Source organism: Notamacropus eugenii, chromosome 4, assembly GCF_028372415.1.
Source record: "Notamacropus eugenii isolate mMacEug1 chromosome 4, mMacEug1.pri_v2, whole genome shotgun sequence".
Lineage (NCBI taxonomy): Eukaryota > Metazoa > Chordata > Mammalia > Diprotodontia > Macropodidae > Notamacropus > Notamacropus eugenii.
The window spans coordinates 296,416,750-296,432,391 of record NC_092875.1 but is presented as its reverse complement, the minus strand read 5'-3'; the positions used below and the strand labels follow the sequence as shown (position 1 = coordinate 296,432,391).

Below are 15,642 nucleotides of genomic sequence, written 5' to 3'. Positions count from 1 at the left end.
TCATGTACCTGAGAGCCAGTGTGGCTTCAGAAAGGGCCAAGGAACAGTTGCTATGGTGTTTGCTGCCTGACAACTCCAGGAGAAATGCCAGGAGCAGAACAGAGGTCTGTACACAAGGTTTATAGATCTGATCAAGGCCTTTCACACTGCTAGTCATGAGGGTTTACAGAAAACCATGTCAAAATTTGGTTGACTGGAGAACTTCATCAGTATCACGTGTTAATTTCATGATGGCATGTTTGCCCGGATTCTGGATAGTGGACAATGCTCTTGTGCCTTCCCAGTCACCAATGGAGTGAAACAGGTGCTTGCTCTCATGCTTTTTAGTATGATGTTTTCAGTCATGTTTTCAAATGCTTTCAATGAGAATGAACACAGCATCAAGGTCAGTTACAGTACTGATGCTAAGTTCTTCAATTTGAAAAGGCTACAACCCAAGACCAAAGTGGAGGGAGTGCTGGTGCATAATATTCTGTTTGGATCTGATTGTGCACTCAATGCAGCCTCTGAAGCTCAGATGCAACAAAGTATGGATCAATTCGCTGCTGACTATGCTAATTTTGGCCTAATAATTAACACCAAGAAAACAAAGGTGCCCCATCAGCCACCACCACACCATCCATAGGTGTAACCATCAGCTACACCAAATGGAGAAGTTTTGAATACTGTGGATAAGTTCACTTACCTTGGTAGCGTACTTTCCAGGGATGTACACATTGACAATGTGGTTGATGCACATATTGCCAGAGCTAGCTCAGTGTTTGGGAGGCTCCATTAGACTGACTACCAAACTGAAGGTCTACAGAGTTGTTGTGCTGACGTCATTGTTGTATGTCTGTGAAACATGGACAATCAACCAACACCATGCCAGGAAACTGAATTGCTTCCATTTGAATTGTCTTATGAAAATTCTGAGGATCCTCTGGCAGGATACTGGATACTGGCAGGATACAAGACACTGAAGTCCGTGCTCGAGCTGAATGGCTACTATGCTTCAGACAGCTCAACTCTGATGCACTGGCCAAGCTGTTCAAATGCAAAATGTATGCTTGCCAAAAATAACTCATATGGGAACTCATATGGGGCAGATGATCACATGGTGCTCAGAAGAAGCAATACAAGGATACTCTCAAGGTCTCTCTCAAGAACTTTGTATTTGACTGTGCAACATGGGAGACTCTGGCACAGGACTGGTCAGCATGGCATGCCCACATCAGAAAGGGTACTGTGCTCTATGAGCAAAGCAGAATTGAGACAGCACAAAGTAAAGGTAGGACACACAGATTTGGAGTATCTACCCCAAATATTCACATGGACTGCCTGTCCCCAACCTGTGGTAGAGTATTCCAAGCTTATATTGGTCTGATCAACCACAGTCAGACACACTGAAACTTCACTTTATCATGATGATATCATTCTGGTCTTCTTCAAAGACGAAGGACAACAACCATGTTTCATTACCCATAATTCTGTTCTTTGCCGTTTGCCATTCCCTATCTTGGTCAGTTAGTAAACTAGTTCAACTATCTATAATCTTCTTCACTTGAATTCTTTGCCCCTTTGTCTATTGTCAATCACACCAACCCCCTGCTATAAGGACAACTTCCCTATATATTATTTCTCTCTGCAGATGATTCCTAGATCAGTATTTCCAGTCCCCATCTCTCTCCTGTGTTCTGGTCCCTCTTTGACTGCCTTTTGAAAATTTCAAGCTAAATGTCTCATAAGCATCTCAAGCTCAATATGTCAAAATAAAACTTTTTTTATCTTCTAACCTTCACCTCTTCCCAACTTTCCTATAGTTGTTAAGGACACTAGCATATCCCCAGTAATGCAGGCTTGCAATATTGGTGTCATCCTCTACTCACAGTCATTCCACATATCTAATCCGTTATCATTTTTTCCATTTAAGTCTTCACAAAGTTTAATGTATGTGACTCTTTCTTCCCATTCATGCAGCTACCATCCTACTGAAGGCTTTCATTACCTCTTACCTAGACTGTTACAATAGCATGCCAATTTTCCCTGAATTAATTTTCTCCCTATTCCAATTCATTTTGATTCACTTGCCAAAGTGATTGTCCCTAAATTCAGGTCTGACCATGTAACCTCCCTACCCAGAAACTATAGTGGAATCCTATTACCTTCAGAAAAATAAAATCCTCCCTTTCACATTTCAACCCTCCACAGCTGGGCTCCTTCATACATTTCGAGTTTTTTTATCTTTACTCCCATCAACACAACACGATCCAGCTATATTGGTCTACCTCCTCTTCCTTACACAGTCCATCTCCTGATGCTATACCTTTACATAAGCTTTTCTCCATGCTTACAGTGTTCTCTCCCATCACACTTCTGTCTCCTATCATATATCTCATACATAAGGATAAAAACAATTACATCAATAAGACAAATAACAGATCTACATCCATTCATAACTAAAGTGAAATTAACTTAAAGCACTATGCAAAGCAATATGAAATATAAACAAAAGGGCACAATGTTTTCAAGCATATTCAAAAAAATTTCTGGACCTAATGGAAAATGTGATAACTTAAGGAGCTGAAGTGACTGGAATCAATTTGTCTAAAGAATAAAAATAAGCTCTGAATTAAGTAGTTCTAAAAGAACTATCATAGGAAGAGGAAAATATTATTTGGGGAAATATACTTTTAAATTGGAGGGGATAAAGACATTGTGAATTGCTTTAAACTTATACCTATATGTATGTGATATGTGTATCTTATGAATACATAATTATTTCCATGCTGGCTCCCCTGCAGAAATGGAGCTCCTTGAGGCCAGGGACTGTGTTTTGGCTTTTCTTCATATCCCTAGCTTTTAGCCCAGGGCCTGGCACATAATAAGTGTCTAAAAATGCTTATTCACTAAGGTTGCAGGGGCAAAGTGGAAGGCAATACATCTTGCTTTCTATTTTTTTGACTCAGCTATGCCTGTTTCTGACACTGAACCATCTGACAGTGCCAAGGAATCTGGTGTTGAGAACTTTCTTTTCCAGGTCTTTGGCAGCTGTGGTTTCTAAGAGATGGGACATGTTACAGCCCCTACAGAAATAGTTGCCAGTAGAAGAGAAGATCCTCACTGTTTTACGGACTAGTATTTCCTTCTTACATACTCTGATGTGTATGTATGTATGTGTGTGTATATATGTATATATATAAATATATATGTATATATGTATGCATGCATGTATCTCAAATCCTCACATTCATAACAAATTGTACTAACACCTCCTAGGGATGACATGCAATATTCAGGAGACATCCAGATGAACACTAGACTGAGGGGCACTTTTCTTACATCCTCAATACCCTTCCATATGCCTAGTTCCTAAAACTGGATTTCTATGGCTGGGGTCACTTCAGATCATTTGATCATAGTTCTAGAACCAGAAGAGAGTTCACACATTATTTCATTCAATTGCATCATCTTATATATGAGGAAACTGAAGTTCAGGTGGCTTATATGTTTTGCCCAAAGTCACAAAGGTGGTGAGTGTAAAAGGTGAGATTTGAACTCATGTCCTCTGATACCAGCACTGGAACCTTTTCCACCATGCAAAGTTTAATGTTTGTCCTCTTCATAATATCTGTGGCCAAAAACAAAACCTTCCCTAACCTGATTGCTATTGTGACATGAACTAAGACAGAAAAAGGGATGAAGAAAAAATCAGGTTCAGAAGGCACGGTAATTTAATTTTAGGTAGAAGGCTGTCATTCAGGAAAAGTCCAAGAGGAGAACCTAAGGTGGCATAACAGGAGCTTCTCTCCCAAAAGAGAGAGGTTGTTTCTGAGATATTTTGATGAAGGAAACCAAGGGACTTCTCACTGTGCAAGGGATGTTGATATGTCTTTTACATTTTTGTTCCCTTGCTGCTCCAGCCTATGAAACAATTTTCTACTAACCACGAAAAACAAATTATTATAAGTATATTGATTAAAAAATCCAAATTGCAAATGTCAATCTGGAACTGAAGCATACTCAGAATTTGCCACAAAAAAAGTGTTCTAACTCCACCCCATCCCAAAGCCCCACCAGAACTTGGTTTCCTGGAAAGATATTTGTTTTGATCACTTGATGTGAAGTTTTAAAAAAACAATTTCCAATGCCTTTTCCTGCTCCTATTTAGATGCATATATTTCCCCAAATGATATCTGTATATTTCTATATTACTTGTTTTGAATATTGGTAATTCAGAGCTTATATTTTTTTTACATACACTTATTCCAATTACTTCCTTGTCTCAAATTATTGCACTGTCCATAATACCAAGAAAATTTTTAATTTTTTACTGTGCAAGAATTTTAATAAGATTTGAACATATCTCAAAAATCTCTATTGTGTGATTTCCTGGCCTTGGGGTTGTCAACTTTAGAAGAGTGAGGTGAAGTCACTGATGAGATAAGGGAAATATCTGAGGCTTTTCTTGGGCTTCAGCATCTGAATCATTCTTTTGGCAAGATAAATAATTGCTCACAGAAACCAATCTTTGTGGAGTAGTATTTCCAGATGTGGCTTCATCAATTTCATCATCGATGTTTCAGAAGTCCGTTAAGTATGGTCTACTGTTCACTTGGTATAACTGTAGGCTCATTCCTGAGTATGTGTTTGTTACTGGATTCTTCTTTCAAACACATAAATAATATGGGTTTACAACCTTCCATTCATAATCCAGCTGTTTAATTGAGTGACAAACTTCTGCCATGATGTCATTTCACTGACTTTGACTTCAATTTCTCAAATGCCATTTTGTTCTCCTCACACCCTGGTGTTTGGATTTTTGAGGATTTAATTCATCTAGTGTATAGCATGACCTTGGTGTTTTAGCACCCAAGAATAACACTTGTTTAGGATGTGGGCAAGAAGGATGGTGATCATCTAAGAAAGAATCTGGTGGACTTAGAGTCAAGTAGAAATCTTTCCCCTTGTTCATATTCTCCTGTTATCTATGATGAGGTGAGAAGTGACTACCAAAGAGTCCTAGTGGTTTTTGCTCTATAGACAGCTGAGAATCTCTTCTTCTGTACATTCAAAATTTTCACATACTTCTTTTAAGCCTTCATCACCAATCATGAATCCCCAGAAGAAAGATACTTAGGAAGGTCCAATTTCAACCAATCATGTTCCCTGATGTCTTTGATTGTGGCTCTCACAGATCCACGTTGAGCATATGTTCAGAAGGCTAATCACAGATGGATTCAAGTACTGAGTGGTATAAAAGATCCTCTCATATATCTTCTTAAAAAGACATATATAATAAATATAATGAATCACAAAAGAACAACTCCACTGCTCCAATGGACCTTCCTGAAATGATTTCTGGTGGACCATAGTTGGGAGAACCACAGCTTGTTCATAAAAATTTGCCATCTGACATCATATTTGAAAGACCAAAATCAGCTATCTTTGCATTCATGTGTGCATCAAGCAGTACATTTTCAGGTTTCAAGTCTCTATGGACAACCATACGCCTGTGACAATAATTCACATCAGAAAGGATTTGCTGAAATAAATGCAGACTCTCTCATTCAGCCTTCTGTTTTTAGAGATATAATCAAATAGCTCTCCCCCAGGGACATATTCCATCACCATGAAAATGTAAAATGGTGTAGTAATGTCCTGGTGCAGCTTAAGAATATGAGGATGTCTGAAAAGCTTGAGGAACTGAATTTCCTTGGGAATTTTTCCTACCACATCAATGTTTCAAATTTTCTGTCGATTTAAGATCTTCATAGCAACTTTGTGCCCAGTCAACTCATGCTTTCCAACCTTCACTTTGCCAAAGGTACTGACCCCCAACATGTCCCCCTAGAATGTAGTAGCCAGTCTTTACCCGCCCATCGTTATTTCTGCAGCTCTGCTGCCACCATCTTCCTCTGGAAATAGCCTGCGCATGGGGTACTGGAGAGGAAGAAGGAATGGGGGAGGAGAAAGGGAGAGAAAGGAGTGGAAGGAGGGGAGAGGAAAGGGAAAGAGGGAGATGGAGGAGAGGAGAAGGAGAGAGAAAAGAGTGGGGAGAGAGAGAGAAGGGGGAAGCAAGAGGACGGGGAAGGCAAGGAGGAGGAGGCAGAAGGAGAAGGAGTGGGAGGAAAAGAGAGGTGGAAGAAGGGGTGAGGGGCAAGGAACAGAGAGACAGACATGGGGGGAGCAAGAGAGGGAGGGGAAGGTGAGGAGACAGAGGGATCAAGGGTGGGGATTGGGGGACAGGGGAGCCATGGTCACCACCTCCCTGAAGCCAGACTGTAACTGCCGCCCTTCAGACCAGGAGCTTGGGTCATGTCTCCTTCACCCAGCCCCTAACCAGTCCCCTCCTCCTCCTGCTCCGCTTCACTGTCTGGCCCCAACCACTCTGGACCTGGTGGCGGGGCTCGAGTGTGTTGATTCTAGCAGTACTGGATGGACCAGTCGCGTTGGCTATCGTCTCTGTAGCTCCAGAAGCTTGGGCCCAGGTGCCCCAGCATCCTGGCATCCCCTCCTCACTCCTGGGGGTTCTAGAATTATATATATGTATGTGTACATGTATACTTGTATACATATGTATGTATACATTATTAGTATGCATATATGTATGTATGTGTGTATACATGGTGAGGAACATTATGACCTGTCCATATCTCATAAGACCATGCACAGTGTCTAAATTTAATTATCAATGGAACCAGATTTGTTATCTTATCATTCCAATAATTTTTATACTTAAAAATCCATGATTTCATCTATATAGTACTCTATCATGCAGAGGATTACAAATCTAAGGTAGAAGAGACCTCAAAGGCAAATTGGTCCAACCCTGTAATATTACACTGTGCATATTGAGGGCCAGGAAAGTTTAAGTAGCTTGTCAAAGTTCTCATAAAGAGACGGAAGAAGAGGTGAGATTTGAACTCTGGTCCTCTGATTCTAAAGATCATGTTTTGTTTAGTTTTTACTGTAAATTGTAATATTCCTTTCTCATCCTGTGCAATTATTTCCCATGATGTCTCATAAGTGTTGTATAAAATAATCTACTCAATATACTAGAGATCTTCCTCTAGGACTTTCAACATTTGTGGGCATCAGAGCAGCACTCACACTGTCCTCACTCCTTCTGCAGTCACCAGCCTTTCTCTTTTGCTGATGGTATGTTTCTGGGATGAAATTTTGTTCATTTCTTGTGGTAAATCTTCATTTGCAATATGCAGACTACTTATGACTATCATGCTTTGCCATTGGACTCCAATGACTCTGGAAGAGAGAGTGAGGCTGATGATTTTTGTAAAGCCCTGCCTCACTTAAATCCAGTTCATGTGCAAGTCAAGACATCATCCACCTGATGTCATTGGCCTCTTCAAGAACAAAGGAAAACAACAATCTGTGAGTTATGGTAGCTGCCCTCTGGGCACCCAGCCTACCAATTTGAGTTGGGTGATACTTCTATTTCTTCTTATTATTATTCTTGCTCTTCTTCTTCCCTAGCCCTTAATCACTGAATAGGTCTTGTCTCACACAAACAGAGACCTGGAAAAAAATGTTAGTTTAAAAGGCCAGTGTCATCCACTGTATCCTGAACCATTGCTAGTCATTTTGACTTTTATCATACCACTGGACTCTGATTACTCTAGAGAAGAGAGTGAGGCTGACGACTTTGCTTGGTTCTGCCTCACTTCAATCCAATTCACTTGCAAGTATAGACCTCACCCTCCTGATATCATTGGTCTTCTCCTGCAATAAAGGACAAACAACAACATAGCAGACTTAGACTCCCTGGTCAAGATACATGTCTTACTGTATCCCAAAGAGATCATAAAAATGGGAAAGGGTCCCACATGTAAAAAATATTTATAGCAGTTCTCTTTGTGGTGGCCAAGAACTAGAAATCAATTGGGGAGTGGCTGAACAAGTTGTGATATACAAATGTAATGGAATACTATTGTGTTATAAGAAATGATGAATAGGAAGACTTCAGAGAAATCTGAAAGGACTTACATGAACTGATGCTTAGTGAAAGGAGCAGAACCAGGAGAACTTTTGTACACAGCAACAACCACAATGTGGGAGGATTTTTTCTGGTAGACTTAACCCTTCACAGCAATACTAGGACCTAAAAAATTCCCAATGGACTGGTAAGGCAAAATGCCTTCCACATCCAGAGAAAGAACTATGGAATTGGATAGCAGAATGAAGCAGACTATTTTCTCTTCTGTTTCATTTTGGTTTTTCTCATGATTTCTCCCATTCATTTTAATTCTTCCATGAAACATGACTAAAGTGAAAATATATTTAGTAAGAATGTATGTGTAGAACCCATATAAGAATGCAAACCATCTCAGGGAGGGAGTGGGGAAGGAAGGGGTGTAGGGAGAGGGGGAGAAAATCTGAAATTTGTGGAAGTGATTACAGAAAACTGAAAACAAATTAATTAATTAAAAAAAATGTATCCTAATGAATAAACTCAAAGAGCTGCTCATCTAACTTTATACTTTTTTTCCTCCACTTGTTTTTTTCCTTAGTCATTTGTCAGATTTATCTCTTCTGATATGAATTTACCCATAAATAATGAGATTTTTCAGATAGTCCAGTGTGAAGGGAATATTACACTGATTAAGTTGAGCCAAGAAGCACTACATGGTCTCTACCTCCTTTCAATTTATGTAGCACTTATGAGTATGTATTCCTCTGAGTAGTACCCAATGTGATACTGGTGCTGTGAATGACTGAAAGCCTATCTCTGAATAGTCTCTTAGTGAATGTTTTGTATTTTTAATATATGCAAAGGAGACATCTTGTTGTCTGGGGAGCCTTTGAATCTTTGTCTTGTTCTATTGTGTCAAATGCTTTTATTTTTTGCAATCAACATGCAAACACAGCAAAACATTTTTTGAATCTTTACCTTGAGACCCTTTATCCTTATGAAATTTAAAATGAAAACACACAGTGAGAAAGAAAGTGATTACCCCACTCCCCTTCTCTCTCTCACTTTCACTCTCTCATTTTGTTCATTCAAGTTCAGTCAACAGGTTGGCCATCTGTTATTCCCCACCCTCACTACATGTCTAAGATGTTCTATCTTTCCAATGATGTATTTACAGTCACATTTTATCTCCCATTTTTGGACATGGTTGATCAATGAAAAATTGAAAGAATACCATGCGTCTACATATCTCTCTATTGACATTTGTGTCACCTGTACCTCTGGCCATGGGGTATTATAAGGTTCACAATCATACACTATCACTTGAGGAGGATATTTGTAGTGAAAAATAAATACTTCTGTGTGAAGTAGCAGCTTTGATTTCCAGTTCTTGGCCATTAAAAGTGTTGTAGACTTTCCCCAGGACAATAAAATTCACTCCCTTTCATTTATTTCTAGATCTAACTCATTGTCCTACAGTAGTATATATTGCATAGATATGTATATAATCATTATTAATATATGCAATGTGCACATGAATCAATGTATATACATGTGTACATGTTTGAACACTGAAGCAATAGGTGTACGTGTGCATATGTTAATGTACGTATATGTGTTTGCACACAAATACACTATGTATTTATACATATAATAAATATATGCATATATGTATGTATATGTTGCCTTAAAACTATGTAGATAACATATAGCTTACCTTCAAATTGTGCAGCTAACTTCAAAAAATAAGTAACCTCTCAAGATATTACATGTTTATAGTTGGGGTAATTTTCATTTCTATTATTACCAAGCCAAAGAAAAAGAGGATAGAATTGTAAATTTTAATGATTATAACATGAATCCACATCCAAGTGGATAGGATTTCCCACTTAACTTGTGCTTTCCTTAAACATATACTTTTCCTCTCAAAGTTTATGGTCTTTACAATCAGCAGTCTGCTACCTAATAATCTCTCTCTATTATTATAAGTTCTCTTTCTTGCTTAATCAAATCACCATTTTATACCATTAATGGTGAAAATAGTAATAGACTTTACAAAAGGCTAGGTTTTTTTTTCAGACTGGAACTGTTCATATGTAAACACACAGAGACACTCACAAAATGTAACTCATAAATATCTTTCTGCAATTTACATATTCGATTGAAATCTTTAGAGCTCAAGAAATTATGTTTTCCACAAAGACTTTTCTTTGAGAAAAAGGCTGTCTAAATATTATGTAATATTAAATTTGATTTCTCTAGAATGCAGTCTAACTTGAAAAAGTGACTCATTTATTGAGAACAAACTTTAAAAATAATGTTCTTCAGTTGGGAAAGAAAACAAAAAGAGTACCAAGATGACTAAGGTTTCAAAAAGCTGTGAAGACTAAGGATAAATGGTATTGGTAAGGTCAGCTTAGATTTATTTACAAATTCCAGAATATTAAAATACAGGGAAATTGCTTTGATAATAGAAAGGTAAGATTATGATGAATAACTATGTTGATCATACTTATTATGTTAATACTTATTTTCCAGTATTTCAGGTTTTTGAGTTCAGTATTAGAATTCTTTATATACATTTTATCAATGCAGATTGACCTGGACATTTAACATAACTAATGGTGATGGAGGAAAATATTAATAGTTTAAAGATCAACACTGCACAGTAATAAGCTTATCCAACAATGACTCAAACAACAGATAAATCTATCACCTTGCCCATGCTGAAGTCTCTCTAACTTGGGAGGATATTCCATAGACTGTATTCAACTAGGACAGACCTGCACAACTTGGCAGTAGGTGGGGGTCAAAATTGGGCTGCAGATGGATTAGACTAGAGACAGAATAACAATGGGTGGTTGTCGTGGGGCATGTGACAACCAGTACAATGTGCAGTGGAAACCCTACATTTTTTTTTGCAGGCAGCACAAAATTCTTGGGCAGGCCACAAGGGACCCTTGAACCATATGTTATACAGATCTGCGCAAAGAGCACCATAGTTAAAGCCTAGAGCTAGGTAGGTGAATACAAATCATTCCTCAAAATCTTGATAGTAGTGTGACCTTGGAAAAGTCATTTAATCTCTCTGGCTCAGTTTCCTTAACTGTAACATGAGTACAGTAATAACACCTACTTTATAAGGCTCTTGTGAGAATAGAATGAGATATATTTGCAAAACCCTTATCACAATGTCTGACATATTGTAGGAACTTAATAAATACTTGGTCCTTTCCCCTTTCCACTTCCCTTCAGGAATTCAGGACAGCTGTATAATACAGAGAGATAACAGAGTAGGAATTTGGTCAAGTTTTCCACATAATAAGTCATAAATTTGTGGAAATCAATACACTAAGAGGTAGCATTAACTAAAATTATAAACAAATTTTAAAAAAGGCTTAAATGAATTCAAAGGAAGTCCATAATTAGTTATTAAATGGAAATTGGGATTGCTGAAGTCTGTTTCTTGTAGTTGTTATTGAAAATACAGGGTGATATAATGAATAATTAGACACAGAACCAAGAAGACCCAAATTTGGATTCCATCTCTCACATTTATATCTGTCTGATTTTGGACAATTTACTTAAACTCTGAATTTTTGTTTTCTCATCTACAACATGGGCATCATAATAATTGTAGTACCTGCCTTGTAGTCTTATTGGAGTAGAAATGAAATAATGTATTTAAAAATACCTTGCAGGCTTTAAAGTACCATAGAAATGCCAATTAATACTATTATTAATAATATTGTGACCTCTACTAGTGCTAGTGTTATTACACTATTACCATTATATTTCACCTATATTGTAATATGGCAGTCATAACAATAAACTACTGTTGGATTTTTGATAGCTGTGACATGATCCTTCTTGGTGTTTAGGAGCCATGAGTAAAACTGAAAATATGTAAGGAAGAAAGAAATTAAAGGGTGAAAGAAATAGGATTAAAATGGTTGAACAATTAATAATTAGCATGTATATGATGCTTTAAGGTTTGCAAAGCAGTAGACAAATATTATTTCATTTTATCTGAGATATAGCTGCTATTGTTATACCTATTTTATAGATGAGGAAACTGAAGGAGAAAGAAATTAAATGATTCACCCAGCATCACATATCTACCCAGGTATCTGAGGCCAGATTTAAACTCAGGTCTTCCTCACTCTAGGCCCAGTATTCTGTCCACTGTGCCAATTAAAAGCCACTGATTGAATTCCTAAATTAAATATATTTCCTAAAACCAAGTTTTAAACTGTTCTAGCGAATAGTGTAAGGTTAGAGGAGTTCTTGGAGTTAGCCTGTTGCTACCAGGCTGATGGAAACCCATTAGGTTTATCAGAACAAATTTGATAATTTGATAAATATACATTCCTTCATCTTAGTTACTGACAAATATTTCACTTGAGCCAAGACAAGTGGTATATAGTACTTTGCTGAAGAACTCCCTCCAGGTTGCTATTGAGCCACAAATCGGTACTCCTTGGATTTAGCTAATACCCAGTTCTACCAAATTAACTATCCTTTTATTATACCCATGTCTCTGCAGATCTTCCAGAGGAACATTATAAAGATATATACATAATGTTCTCCAGTCTAATTACTCTCTCAAAAAAGAAAATTTTTGACATATAGGTGAGGTGGAACAAAGATGGGGGAGTAGAAAGATGGACCTGCTCTAGCTCTGTCCTCATAGCCTATAAAATACCTGTAAAAAATGACTCTAGATAAATTCTAGACCAGCAGAAGCCACAAAATGAAGGAGTGAAAGAGATTTCCAGCCCAAAACAGCCTGGAAGGCTGACGGGAAAGGTCTGTCACACCCAGCTCAGAACTGAGTGCAGCCCAACCTGGGTCATGCTGCACAGACCAGACTGGAGCAGTCTTCAGGGCATGAAACAATGGGTAGCAGCTGCAGTTCCCAGATTTCTCAACCCATAAATGCCAAAAGACAGTTTCAAAGGTCAGTGAGAAAAGTCTTTCACCTGGGTGTGTGGGGGTGTGTGGTCTGGCCCCAGCATCAGCCCCAGGGTGGCAGCAGTCACTGAGGCAGCAATGTTCACTTTTGGACTCTCTGTCTAAAGACCCTGGGGGGAAGTAAAGAGCTGATCTGGGTCTCAGTTCTGAGTGACAGTCCTAGGGTGAGGAGAAGCACTGACATGGTGGAGCTGGTGGAGGCTTTGGAGAGGGAATCCTACTCACAGATCCTGGGGAGAGATTGCTTGTGGTTGCTCCCAGACCAGAGTGCAGGGCAGGAGAGGAGCAAACTCCTCTCCCTTGATTATGCCAACTTAGAGGAACTGAGAACTTATAGGTTCCAACAGTATACCCTCCACTTGAGAAAAGACTCAAAAGTCAAGTAACTGGCTGGGAAAATTCCCAAAAAAGGGAAAAAAGGACTATAGAAGGTTACTTTCGTGGTGAAAACGTATTTTCTTCCATCCTTTTGGATGAGAAAGAATAAAGTGTACCATCAGAGGAAGACATCAAAGTCAAGAATTCTATGTCCAAAAACTCCAAAAAAAAAAAACCATGCAATAGTCTCAGGCCATGGAAGAGCTCAAAAAGAATTTTGAAAATTAAGGAAGGTAAGTGGAGGAAAAATTGGGAAGAGAAATGTAAATGATGCAAGAAAATCATGAAAAGTGAGTCAACAGCTTGCTAAAGGAGACCCCAAAAATGCTCAAGAAAATAACACCTTTAAAAATAGACTAACCCAAATGGCAAAAGAGGTCCAAAAAGCCAATGAAGAGAAGAATGCTTTAAAAAGTATAATTAGCCAAATGCAAAAGGAGGTTCAAAAGCTCACTAAAGAAAATAGTTCTTTAAAAATTAGAATGGAGCAGATAGAAGCTAATGACTTTATGAAAAACCAAGAAATTATAAAACAAGACCAAAAGGATGAAAAAAATAGAAGACAATGTGAAATATCTCATTGGAAAAACACCTGACCTGAAAAATAGACCCAGGAGAAATAATTTAACAATTATTAGAATACCTGAAAAACATGATAAACAAAGAGCCTAGACGTCACCTTCCAAGAAATTATCAAGGAAAACTTCCCTGATATTCCAGAACCAGAGAGTAAAATAGAAATGCAAAGAATTCTCTGATCACCTTCTGAAAGAGATCCCAAAAGAAAAACTCTTAGGAATATTGTAGCCAAATTCCAGAGTTCCCAAGTCAAGGAGAAAATATTACAAGCTGCCAGGAAGAAACATTTCAAGTATTGTGGAAATACAATTAGGATAACATAGGATTTAGCAACTTCTACACTAAGAGATTGAAGGAGTTGGAATATGATATTCCAGAGATCAAAGGAGATAAGATTAAAACCAAGAATCACCTACCCAACAAAACTGAGTATAATACTTCAGGGGAAAAAATGGAATTTCAATGAAAAAGAGGATTTCTGAGCATCCTTGTTGAAAAGACCAGAGCTGTAGGAAATTTGACTTTCAAATACAAAAATCAAGAGAAACATGAAAAGCTAAACAGGAAAAAGAAGCCTTAAGGAACTCATTAAAGTTGAACTGTTTACATTCCTACGTGGAAAGATGTTATTTATAACTCATGAGACCTTTTACATTCCTACATAGAAAAATGTTATTTATAACTCTTGAGACTTTTTTAGTATTAGGGTAGCTACAAGGAAAAAAAAATATATATATATATATGTAGATGTGTATGGTTTGGTATATGTGTGCATGTTATATGTGTAGGTATGTATATATACATGTGTGTGTATGTATGTGTGTAGGTGTATATATGTATGTATGTATATGTACATACACACACATAGACAGAAGGCACAGGGTGAGTTGAAAATGAAGAGAGAACACCTAAAAAAACAAAATTTACTGGTGAATGGAATGTAGTAGAAGTAAGAGAAAGGGAGAGGTAGAATGTAACAAATCATCTCACTTGCAAGGGGGAAGAAAGAGCTTCTACAATGGAGGGAGATGAAAGAAAATTGAGACTTACTCTCATGGGATTTGGCTTAAGGAGGGAATAACACATACTCAATTGGATATGGAAATCTATTTTACCCTGCAAGAACGTAAAGGGGAAGGGGATAGGAGAGGGAAGATAATAGAAGGGACAGCAAATTGGGGAAAGGGATAAATCAGAAGCAAACACTATTCTGGGAGGACAGTTCAAGAGAAAGAATGGAATAAATGAAGGGCAGGAAAGGACAGAGGGAAATATGGTTAGTCTTTTACAGCATAAATGTTATAGAAGTGGTTTGCATTGTTACACATGTATGACCTATGTTGAATTGCTTGTTTTTCAGTCAGGTTTGGTGGGGAGGGAGGGAGAGCATATGGAACTCATAGCTTTATGAATGTTAAAAATTGTTTTAGCATGCAACTGCAAATTAAGCTATACAGTCAATGGAGTATAGAAATCTATTTTGCCTTACAGGAAAATAGAGGGGAAGGGGGCTGGAAGAAGGTTGGGTAATATAAGGGAGGACAGACTGGAGGAAGGTGTGGATGGGGTACATACTGTCCTGGGGTTGGGGTTGGGAGAGATGATGAGAAAATTTTGAATTCAAATTCTTGTGTAAGTGAATGTTAAGAACTGAAAATAAATTATATATTAAAAAAATAAAAATTTCTTAATATGATATGACTTGTTCTTGATAAGCCCATAAAACCTTGTGGAGAACAGTTCCCTCTCCAAATGTTCACAAACTACCCTTTAAAATACATTCTAGAATTTTGTTTTTA

The 15,642-nt window shown here is 37.8% G+C and overlaps 1 pseudogene; it reads right to left on the bottom strand.

The window, feature by feature from the left end:
* Positions 1-4,309: 4,309 nt before the first annotated feature.
* On the bottom strand, positions 4,310-5,493 carry LOC140498435 (5'-AMP-activated protein kinase catalytic subunit alpha-1 pseudogene; annotated as a pseudogene).
* Positions 5,494-15,642: the final 10,149 nt, after the last annotated feature.